The sequence below is a fragment of the Crocuta crocuta genome, unplaced genomic scaffold (assembly GCF_008692635.1).
Source record: "Crocuta crocuta isolate KB4526 unplaced genomic scaffold, BGI_CrCroc_1.0 scaffold449, whole genome shotgun sequence".
Taxonomy (NCBI): Eukaryota; Metazoa; Chordata; class Mammalia; order Carnivora; family Hyaenidae; genus Crocuta; species Crocuta crocuta.
In genome coordinates this window covers 820,782-831,483 of record NW_027533117.1, presented here as the reverse complement: position 1 = coordinate 831,483, position 10,702 = coordinate 820,782, and positions in this window count along the sequence as shown.

Below are 10,702 nucleotides of genomic sequence, written 5' to 3'. Positions count from 1 at the left end.
TTCATATCTTTATATAAATATTAATATATTAAATATATACATCCCATATACAAATACATGTTTAGCTATCCAAATAAGTGTGACACAGTACAGATAAATATAGAGATGTAGATATGGATAGAAAGGTAGATACATACTCATGATTGATCTAGTCTATCGCTCTGAATCCTAAATCATTTGTTACAGCGGAATTTTGATGAAAATACAGAACAAATATATCTCTGCTTATTTCAACTTGATTTACATGTAGGTCTACAGTTCCATTGCATCTATGAGATATTTTGTGCTTTTAAAAATTAAAAGTAGCACTTACTTTTAAAATTGGAATTAAAATAATAATAAATGTCTTGAACTTTAAAACTTCTCCTCTATTGATTCAAAAGAGGAGGAAAACCAAACTGCTATTTATCAGATTTTATTTTAAAAAAATGAATAAAATCTTGCTTCTCAGTGAAGTCATTCATTAATAATAAGTTTTAGTCATAATTGCTATTTATCATGTACAGTGATAGATGATGGGCATCCATCATGAAAAAGAAACTTGTCCAGTTTTCGGCTTTGTGAATCTTAGAGTCTTGCCATCCTGGCCTTGCATGATCCACTCCCACAGTCTTGCTAATATTCTTACTCCTGTATTTGGGCCTGAACTAATGTTATCCCTTCCCCAAGTAGAAACATAATTTCTGTTTCAACTTTGAAAAGAACTAAAAGCTTGAAGTTTCTAAAAAATAAATAAATAAATAAAAGCTTGAAGTTTCTTTAACTCTTTAATAAGCATTTAGTTCTTTTTCATGTTGAGATGATATGTACTGTGTATATTTATAAGATGACTCAAATAGCGAGGCATGGTGCTTACATTTAGAAGTCCTAATATTTTCAGAAGCATTTTTTCCCTAAATATCCGGTATTATATGTGACATTCTCCATGTTGTATTAACTTCGTCACCTTCACAGCAGTGGCTTTACAACTCTGTCTTCCAGGGCACCAGATAATTTCAAATCAATTTAACCTTTGACATCAAAATTGAGACCACTGAAAGCCTGACTGTCTGTTCCAAAGGTGGAAGTGGTTCAAAGGACTACACACAAAGTAACAACTTGATTGACCCATAGAAAACCAGCCTTCACACAATCGTGATTTTCCACCTTTATGGCCTTGGCTGAGTTTTCTCTGATCTCTGCAATAAAAAGCATCTAGTACAATTACCTGCACACTGAGCCCAGTGCTTTGTTTTTATGCCTGCCAACAGTAATAAGGTTTTGAAGGGGCCAGATTTTACTCCTTAAGATATCAATGACTGGAAATTCTACCAGGAAAGAAAATGTATTTAAATTCATAGATTACTTATAGTGTACTCATGTGACTCTACTACATTACATGCGTGGTAAAAAAATAAATAAGAAAAGGGTTAGTCACTGCTGTGAGAGAAAGTCAATTGGTTATAGGATAAGAGAAAAAAATTTATTTTTAAATCTTTATTTATGTTTAGAAAGAGAGAGAGAAAAAAGAGAGAGAGAGAAGGGGCAGAGAGGGGGGGACAGAATCCAAAGCAGGCTCCAGGTATCAACACAGAGCAGAAAGTGGGTCTTGATCCCATGAATTGCAATCATGATCTGAGTCAAAATCAAGAGTTGGAGATTTAACTTACTGTGCCACCTAGGAGCCCTAAAAACAGTATATTTTTATATCACATTTGTAGCTATCTAAATAGAAGGGATAAAATGTTTTTGGTATTCACTAATAGTGAATAGAATAGAATTTATTACATAGAAAGTTCCATTAAACTTTGTTTTAAATCTAGAATGATGGCTCTTTCTTTTATCTGTTTTCTAAAGTATCTATAATTTGGGGCACCTGGGTGGCTCAGTCGGTTAAGTGTCCAACCAGCTCAGGTCATGATCTAGCGGTTTGTGAGTTTGAGCCCCGCTTAAAAAAATAAAGGATCTATAATTTATATTATGAATTTATCTTTGGCTTATTTATCAATTGTTGCATAAAATGCCCACTTTCCAATTTAGAATGATTATTACTATGTATTAAGAATGGGGAGGGGTTGGAATTTGTGCTTGACTGAACTGAGCCATTCTTCTGGCACATGAACGGAAACTGGATAATCTAAGATGGGTTCATTCACATGCCTGGCGATTGGCCCTGGCTGGTGTGTGGCTGTTTACTCTCTTGCTCTTCTGTCATTCATGAGAAGGACTTTCACAGACTAGCCTGCTGGGTAAAGAAGAAGATGAGAGATAGCCATGATTATCTATGTAAAAACATTCAACTGAAGAAACTTAACATTTTTTATTCTAAAACAATTCCTTGAAAGGAATTTGTTAAAATGTATTCCTTAAAACCAAGATTGCACATAATTCTGCATGCTGAAATAAAATCCTTGCCAAGAATAACAAAAAGTTCAAATCAGTTATTTTGCTTGTGATTACCTGATTTCAGGTGTTGGCCTCTTTCTTCCCAAATGTTGTTGCCTTAGACACATGAATGCCAACTAGCCAGCTAGTTAAGATTTTTAAAACATGAATAATCATTGACATTTCTGTGATAATATTAAAACTTTTGAGAGCTATTCGGTCTTAACAGGTGTTGAGACTTCCATTTAGAATTCATAATAATGTATCTAGCAAGTGCATATTCTATATAAGATATTCTCTTTGCAATATCCTCTTTTGGAAGTTCCTGAATTATTAAAGATTGGCATTTGGGGGGCTATTGGCATGTAGTGTTCACTAAAGAGCAATCTACACTGCCCAGGTTGACTATTGTAACAGAATTCCACTGTGCTTTTCATATTTTTTCATGAGAAAAATAACAGACTTTTCATAATTCAGATCAGGCACAGGTATTCATTACCTTTTCTGAGAACACAGTTACAAAGGCACTTATCTCTAATAATGGAAAAATGAAAAGGATTCAAAGAATTACACAGACAGATTGGTTAAAATGCAAGAATATTTTTGTCACATTCTACAGTCTGCCTGGTTAAATTGTGTCACATAATTCTTCAGGATGAGCATTGTTAAGTGAGAGCAGAAAAAACATACTTTATTCATAGAAGACTCTTAGTCAGAAAACCATTATTTCTATGAAGAACATAATTTTAAGGAGCTTGATTTTGTCTTGTGAATATAAAAATAAGAAGCAAACTATAAAACTGTCTTTACGCCATTTAAAAAAACCCCAAATTTCATTTATGTTCTGAATTTGGCAGCATCTTCAAGTAATTATCTAGAGATATGTATATTTGAAAAATCCTTAAATAGCAGTTATAATTAGCCTAGCAAAAGGAGATCTCATTCTGTCTGAATTTTGTAAGTTGAGATGGTTCTCTTGTAATTATATAACTAGACACTATAAAATTGTAAGCTAACTTGAATGTTAGAGCTAGAATTCTGGCCTCAAAGCTGAATTTGACAATATTCCCTACCTCTTGCTCTTCCTTTATGGCAGTCTTTAATTTTCTTCCACTGATGAGGTGTGGCAGTAAAGATCTTAGCAGTTGCCCAGAAATGAATTTTGACCACTATTTTCCAAGGGAGAGGGGGCAGTGGAAATCAGAAACAACCACAGCCCCTTGGGAGGTTTTCTCCAGAAACTAATATTAGTTATCAAACAAAATTTGAGAGAGTCATTACCTGTGTTTTCTTGAAGAAAAAACTCTTGCTGATTTTTCAAAAGCTTTTTTTTATCACCTTAAGAAAAGCAAGAGCTGCGGGTAAGGAACTGTAAGGAAGGTGTAGGAACACATTAATAACTGCCTAATATTCAATTGATTGAAAACATTACTTGGGGCATTCCAAACTAGCTAACCTGGATTTGGGAAAGAGCACATTTAAAGAAACTCTACTCAAGGGGCACCTGAGTGGTTAAGCCTCCAACTTCAGCTCAGGTTATGATCCCATAGTTTGTGAGTTTGAGCCCCATGTCTAGCTCTGTGCTGATAACTCAGAGCCTGGAGCCTGCTTCAGATCCTGTGTCTCACTCCCCCTATGCCCCTCCCCCTGCTCAAAAAGAAACATAAAATTTTTTTAAAGTAATAAGAATAAAATAAAGAAATTCTAGTCAACATTTATACTGGCAACTTCACCTTGGAGTTGGTCTGAATGATAATCTCCAGATTTAATCTCTTAATGGTTTTCCTTTGCAAAAAGTGAATGATGGTTTTAGGGAGAAAAATACTAGGTGTATGTGTATACACACACACACACACACACATATACACATCTGAGAGAGAGAGACAGCATGAGCAGGGGAGGATCAGAGAGAGAAGGAGACACAGAATCTGAAGCAGGTTCCAAGCTCTGAGCTGTCAGCACAGAGCCCAACGCAGGGTTCGAACCCATTAACCGTGAGATCATGACCTGAGTTGAAGTCGGACGTTCAACCGACTGAGCCACCCAGGTGCCCCAGGAGTGTATATTTTAAAATTTATTCCTGAAACTACCATGTGTTCTGGAATGTGGTAGACAATATCTACTTGAATGAATGAATGCAAATTAATTATGACACTGTTTGAAACACTTTATATGACTCCATTGCCTTTTAGCATAAGGTTAAATAGGCTATGAAAGCCAACATATATCACATGACTTAAAGAAAGATACCTAATTTCTCATTAAATACTAAAATCCTTCATATGCCTTCTCCATTCCAGGTTGACTGCCCTTCTACTTACTTTTGTTCAATTATTTAAACATTTGAGTCTACCTCTTGATTATTTCATATATATATATATGAATAGTATATATATATGAATAGTATATATATATATATGAATAGCATATATATATGTATATGTATATTACATTTACCTCTCTGCAAAACTCTATTTTTCAAAGTCTGTTACCATTTACCATTTTTATCTCACAATCACATTCCCAGTTGCCACAAAAATATCCAGAAAACAGTGGTTACCAAATGAATATATTTCAACAAATATGTAGATATACAGTGGTTATGCCTTTAATGAAATCCTAACCTTTTTCTTATTTATTTCATGTGGATAAAGTGTATTCTTATTTACATAAACTGAAAGATATAACATTAGTATGGAACTGACTAGTTAGTAGTCAAGAACTAAGAACACACATGTATTGCCTTTCTTCTTCAAGTAAGTCTCTAAATTGTATCCTTTCTCTCCTGTAATAAGGTAAAAAAAAAAAGCAGTGCCATATTTTACAGGGGAAATTATTTATAATACTGCAATGCTTTGTTTCCAAAAGAATTTGAAATATTCTGATTAATTGTCTAAGAGATGCCTAAGTATGCATTTTACACCATCACCCCATACACAGGATAGACTGTTTATTGGATGCGAGCATGCATGTGTAACAAACACACACTATAGACTCAGCTTTACAATTTACTAGAGATGTGGCTTTTAAGGAAATTTTGAAATTTTTGTTTGTATGTTTCTTTATTTCTCCCCCAAATATGTGGTAGTTTCTAGAGCAAATGACTAAAAGAGGTGTGAAGAATTTAGCCCAGGACCTGATATATAGTATGAAATCAACTCTAGGTAATTAATTATTTTTACTGTGAAGATCAACATTTTTTCCAATAATAAAAAAATATGTATTTTAGCAACAAAGAAATTCATCCCCAAAATATTCATGCATTACCTGAGAGTGTGAAAAATATTGCCCAAATTGGGTTTATATAAAAATAATCTGGGGGCATCTGGGTGGCTCAGTCGGTTTAGCGTCCGACTTTGGCTCAGGTCATGATCTCACGGTTTGTGGGTTTGATCCCTGTGTCAGGCTCTGCTGACACGTAGCTCAGAGCCTGGGGCCTGTTTCAGATTCTATGTCTTCCTATCTCTCTGACCCTCCCCTGCTCACGCTGTCTCTCCCTATCTCAGAAATAAATAAAACATTTAAAAATTTAAAAAAATAATAATCTGGAGTTAAATTTTATTTTAAAATATGCTGACTACATATTGGCATATCCTGAGAGTTTATATCAATCCTTACTATCCAGATACTTGGTTCTTTGGTATGTTTTAAATTCTAGAGGACATTGGCTTTGTTTTTAGAAACTGCATTTTTTAGACACAAAGATTAATGGTAATTCTGGTTTAGATACTACACTGTAATAAAAAGTTCAAAGAACAATGACCTGTTTTTCTTCTAAACTGAATTGTAAATATGAGAACAGTAACATTGTTCTGCCATTAAGCAGAAGTGATCAGTGAGGAGCTATAGGCTGCGGGTCCACAAGACTTGCCTTAGAATCTATGAGGACTCACAGGACTCAGAAAAGCTGTTATAGACAGTTATAGTTTATTATAGTGAGAGAATACAGATTTAAATCAGCAAAGGGAGAACGTGTGTTGAGCAACATTCAGAAGAAACAACATTTAGGAGAAACAAGCTCCTAACTGTCCCTGTGGTTGGAAGTTACTTCTCCCGGCAACTAAGTGAGACAGTGTATACAAATTGTTGCCACCCAAGGGAGCTCTCCCATGTCTTGTTATCCACAGTTTTTTGGGGGTTCATATATGTATACATGTAGCTCTTTTTTTTTTTTTAATTTTTTTTAATGTTTTATTTATTTCTAGGAGAGAGAGAGAGAGAGACAGCGTGAGCAGGGGAGGGTCAGAGAGAGAGGGAGATAAAGACTCTGAAATAGGCTCCAGGCACTGAGCTGGCAGTCAGCACAGAGCCCGTCGCGGGACTCGAACCCACGAACCGCGGGAATCATGACCTAAGCGAAAGTCGGACGCTTAACCGACTAAGCCACCCAGGCGCCCCGGCATGTAGCTCTTTTATGACTGACCTCAGCTACTCAGACTCCAGCCCCTCAGAACAAAAATATTCACCATAAATTATATTGTTAGCATAAATTATCTGATCAAACTGATACCACATGGCAGAATGCTTTCAGGCATACAAAAGCAGAATTTCACCCTAAATCATAATGTTAGCATAAACGATTGGAACAAACGTTAGTGCTGCTAGGAAGCCTCAGGCACACAAAAGCACTCATACCAAGTATAATACTGAAAGGGCTTAGAGCTCATATCTCAGGAGCCAGGAAAGGGCCCATCCTGAGATAAGTTTGTTTTAGGAATGCAAGGGTTTGATCAAACCATGCGGAGTTAATTCTTTCCTATAGAGTCAACCTCTGGGCCTCGACTAAATTCTATTATAGCAAAAATGATTATAGTTTCTAGGGTATCTACATTTAGTATAGCATTGATATTAGATACAGCTTTAATAACGGTATGAATGTTCCTATTATTTGGAGGAGCTATGGTAGTGTAGAGATAGATTTAAAGAATCAATTCTATAGAGCTATTACATCTATTTTCCTATTTTTGTGCCATTTAATTACTTCTCCCTAGATCTTTATACCTTCTGATATACTTATGTGGGAATATTTAGCATAGAGATTAGCCAATGTTTAGGTAAAATGAGTTCTTCTTCAGGCCAGTAATTTTCCATCACAATTACATCTTAAAAAGGTTTTAACTTAATCCTCCAACGTTTTGATAGTCAGTATCAGTATTACCTATCATGGGACTTATTTATACAGTTTTACAACAATGCCAGTGTTACATCATATCACAGTCAGATCATATCACAGTCAGATCATGGCACAGTTCCATTTCATCACAGACGAAATCAGGAAGAATTACAGAGGGTATTGGTTATGTGAACTTAAGATAATAAACCTTTGCCATATACTAATTTTTACTAATAGACAATATTACAGTGGGCCATGATTCAGTTGTTTCTTGTCTTCAAGTTAGTTTGGAACGAGGTCAGACATTCTATCTTAGTCCAAAGGCTGAATACTGAAGCTATTTTTTTAAAGCTTATTTATTTATTTTTGAGAGACAGACACACACACACACAGAGAGAGAGAGAGAGAGAGGGCAAGCAGGGAAGGGGAAGAGAGACAAGGAGAGAGAGAATCCTAAGCGGGTTCCACACTGTCATTGTGGAGCCCCAAGCAGGGCTTGAACCCAGCGACTGTGAGATCATGATGTGAGCAGAAACCAAGAGTCCCACATTTAACTTTCTGAGCCACCAAGGTGCCCCTGAAACTATTTTTGATTTTGTGCTTTATGTATCTAGGCCACCCTCCCTTCTGTGCATTTTGTGCAGAATAGTTCCTATTCTGGACATGGTCTCTATCTATAGGTAGTTTGGGGATTATTTCAATCTTAACAGTATTAGTCTTCTGCCCCGTGACCTTGCTCATGTTCAGTTCCAAACACATCACTTCATGCTGTGATGGATTGCTAACGGACATGTCTAATCTAACAACTTGGTTTGTGTGACACTATCCAAGTTTGTGAAGTATGTATCTAATATCATGACAGGAGCTAATTTACAAATCATGTAGAATAGTCTGTTATGAATGGAATTACCTCTATTCAGAAGAATGAGGACCTACATTATGATTAAAAGTTAAAATTCTGGTATATAAACTTAGTTTTCCATGTCTGTGCACTATTTACATACATTTGTAATAATAGGATTTATTTTTCTAAATAGAAAATGTTTACAAATGGAATTAAATACTACAACCTAACTGGAACTTATAAATTCATTCCTTGAAATGTTCCTCTGTCTTTGGATTTGAAGCAGTTTTTATCTGTTGATTTAGGTTATCTGTGATCACACACGTCTGCCTCTGTTAAAATCTGAAACTTACTTTGAATTCTGGTTTTATTTTAGAAGATGGGGAATAGCCATAGAACCAGATATATATATATATATACATACATATATATACATATACATACATACATACATATACATGTAAAATGAAATGAGAATGTAAATGAAAAAGAGAATAGAGCTTAAATAAATGTTATTTTTAAAGTTTTATTAAAAATTCATTTTTAATCTGTTTTATAACTATACTGGAAATATTGAATAATTTAATTTGTTATTTTTAAGATTTGTTTTGTGAACCAGGAGGTCAGAAGGTGACTTTAAATATAGAGTGTGTAGAATTCCTTTAGATTAAAAACTAAACTTCAAAAAAGACCATCAGAGCTATTTTTTTCTATTGCATAATAAGGAAAAAATAGAGGAGTTGATTAATCATATTAAATACAACTTATCAGTACCAGACCTTTTGGAATTGATATTCTAGGTGGAACCCTGATTTTAATTATGTTTACTATCTCAGTCTCTCTAATTCAGTCTTGATTGGATTTAATAAGAAGTTTAGATATATCTTAACTCTTTCAAATCAATTAAAATTCAAGTAATTTAATATTTAAAACATTCACCAAGAAGCTAAGGCTGTATTTTCATAGAGCTTTCATAACAATATTGCTAACTCCATTGTAAAGAACTCTTCACATGGCACCTAAGCTGTGATATGGTTATAGAGTAGACCCCACTGGCTATGGTAAAAAAAATGACATTCATTTGAAATTGACATCTTATAAGTGTGTGTGTCTTTGTTCAATTAAATTACTATGTTTCTGTTGATACATAAATAGCTTTCAACTACTAACACTCAGTAAATTTGGCAGTAGTATTATTTGAGAAGTTGCAACGTGTCCATGGAAAACTGTTGGTGAGAAACTTTATACCATTGTATTAAAATTATATGAGATCGTGGAGTTGAAGGAGAAAGTGATAATTTAACTCAAGCACATTTTATTAAGTGAACAAGTTTTTTGAAGTTAGAATACAAAATGTTAATACTTAGAGAAATTAGATAATCTCTTACTGTTCAAAAGCTTTTTTATATGTTTTGTGGAAAGGTGGGTTAGCTATGAGCTATTTTATAAGCATAATAAATTAGACATAAATTTCAAAATCTAATTACAAAAGTGTATTCAACAGTATTAGTGTCATAGAATCATACAATATTTGAAATAAAAAGGCTTAAGTTTGAATGAAAATGGAAAACTAAACAACTAAAATGTCTTGAAATGCCATAAAATTAGGTAATCACTCCTCAAAAATACTGATAAAAAAGAAAAATTTCCATCGGTTTATCGAAGGTCTTAAAGCATTCTTGGAAGATGGAAAACTAATAAATCCAAATAATGGAAAAAAGAACACATGGTCAAAAGAAAGGGCCATAGTGGTAATAAGCTTCAAGCACAGTCAGTAAATGCAAAGAAAATGAGGGGCACTTGGGTGGCTCAGTTGGTTCAGCATCCGACCTCAGCTCAGGTCATGATCTCATGGTTCGTGGGTTCGAGCCCTGCATCGGGCTCTGTGATGACAGCTAGCTTAGAGTCTGTAACCTGCTGTGAATTCTGTGTCTCCCTCTCTCTCTGACCCTCCCCTGCTCACACTGTCTCTATTTCTCTCTCAAAAATAAATAAAAAATAAATAAATAAAATGAAAATTCCCTTATTAAAAGTTAAAAAAGCGGGGGGAAAGGAAAGGAAGAGGAGGATGGAAAAAGTTATCTCTTACATGTGCCTATGTTACACCTAGAGTTGTCTGAAATGAGAATGTAGAAAACGGTGACTTTCACCATAGGTTTCAGGTTTGGAGAAGCAAATCAATGTCTTAATAAATGATGACTATCTAAAGAACAGAGAAATAAGTGGGCTACCTCCACTTGTTACTAGGAAGCAGGTCTTATTTTGTCTTACCAAAATCTCGATTAAAGAAGCCAGCATAATTAGAGACCGATATTAATTTACACTTAAATATAATCATATGTGTTCAAGTTGAGCAGTCATCTAGTAATCACCAAATATTT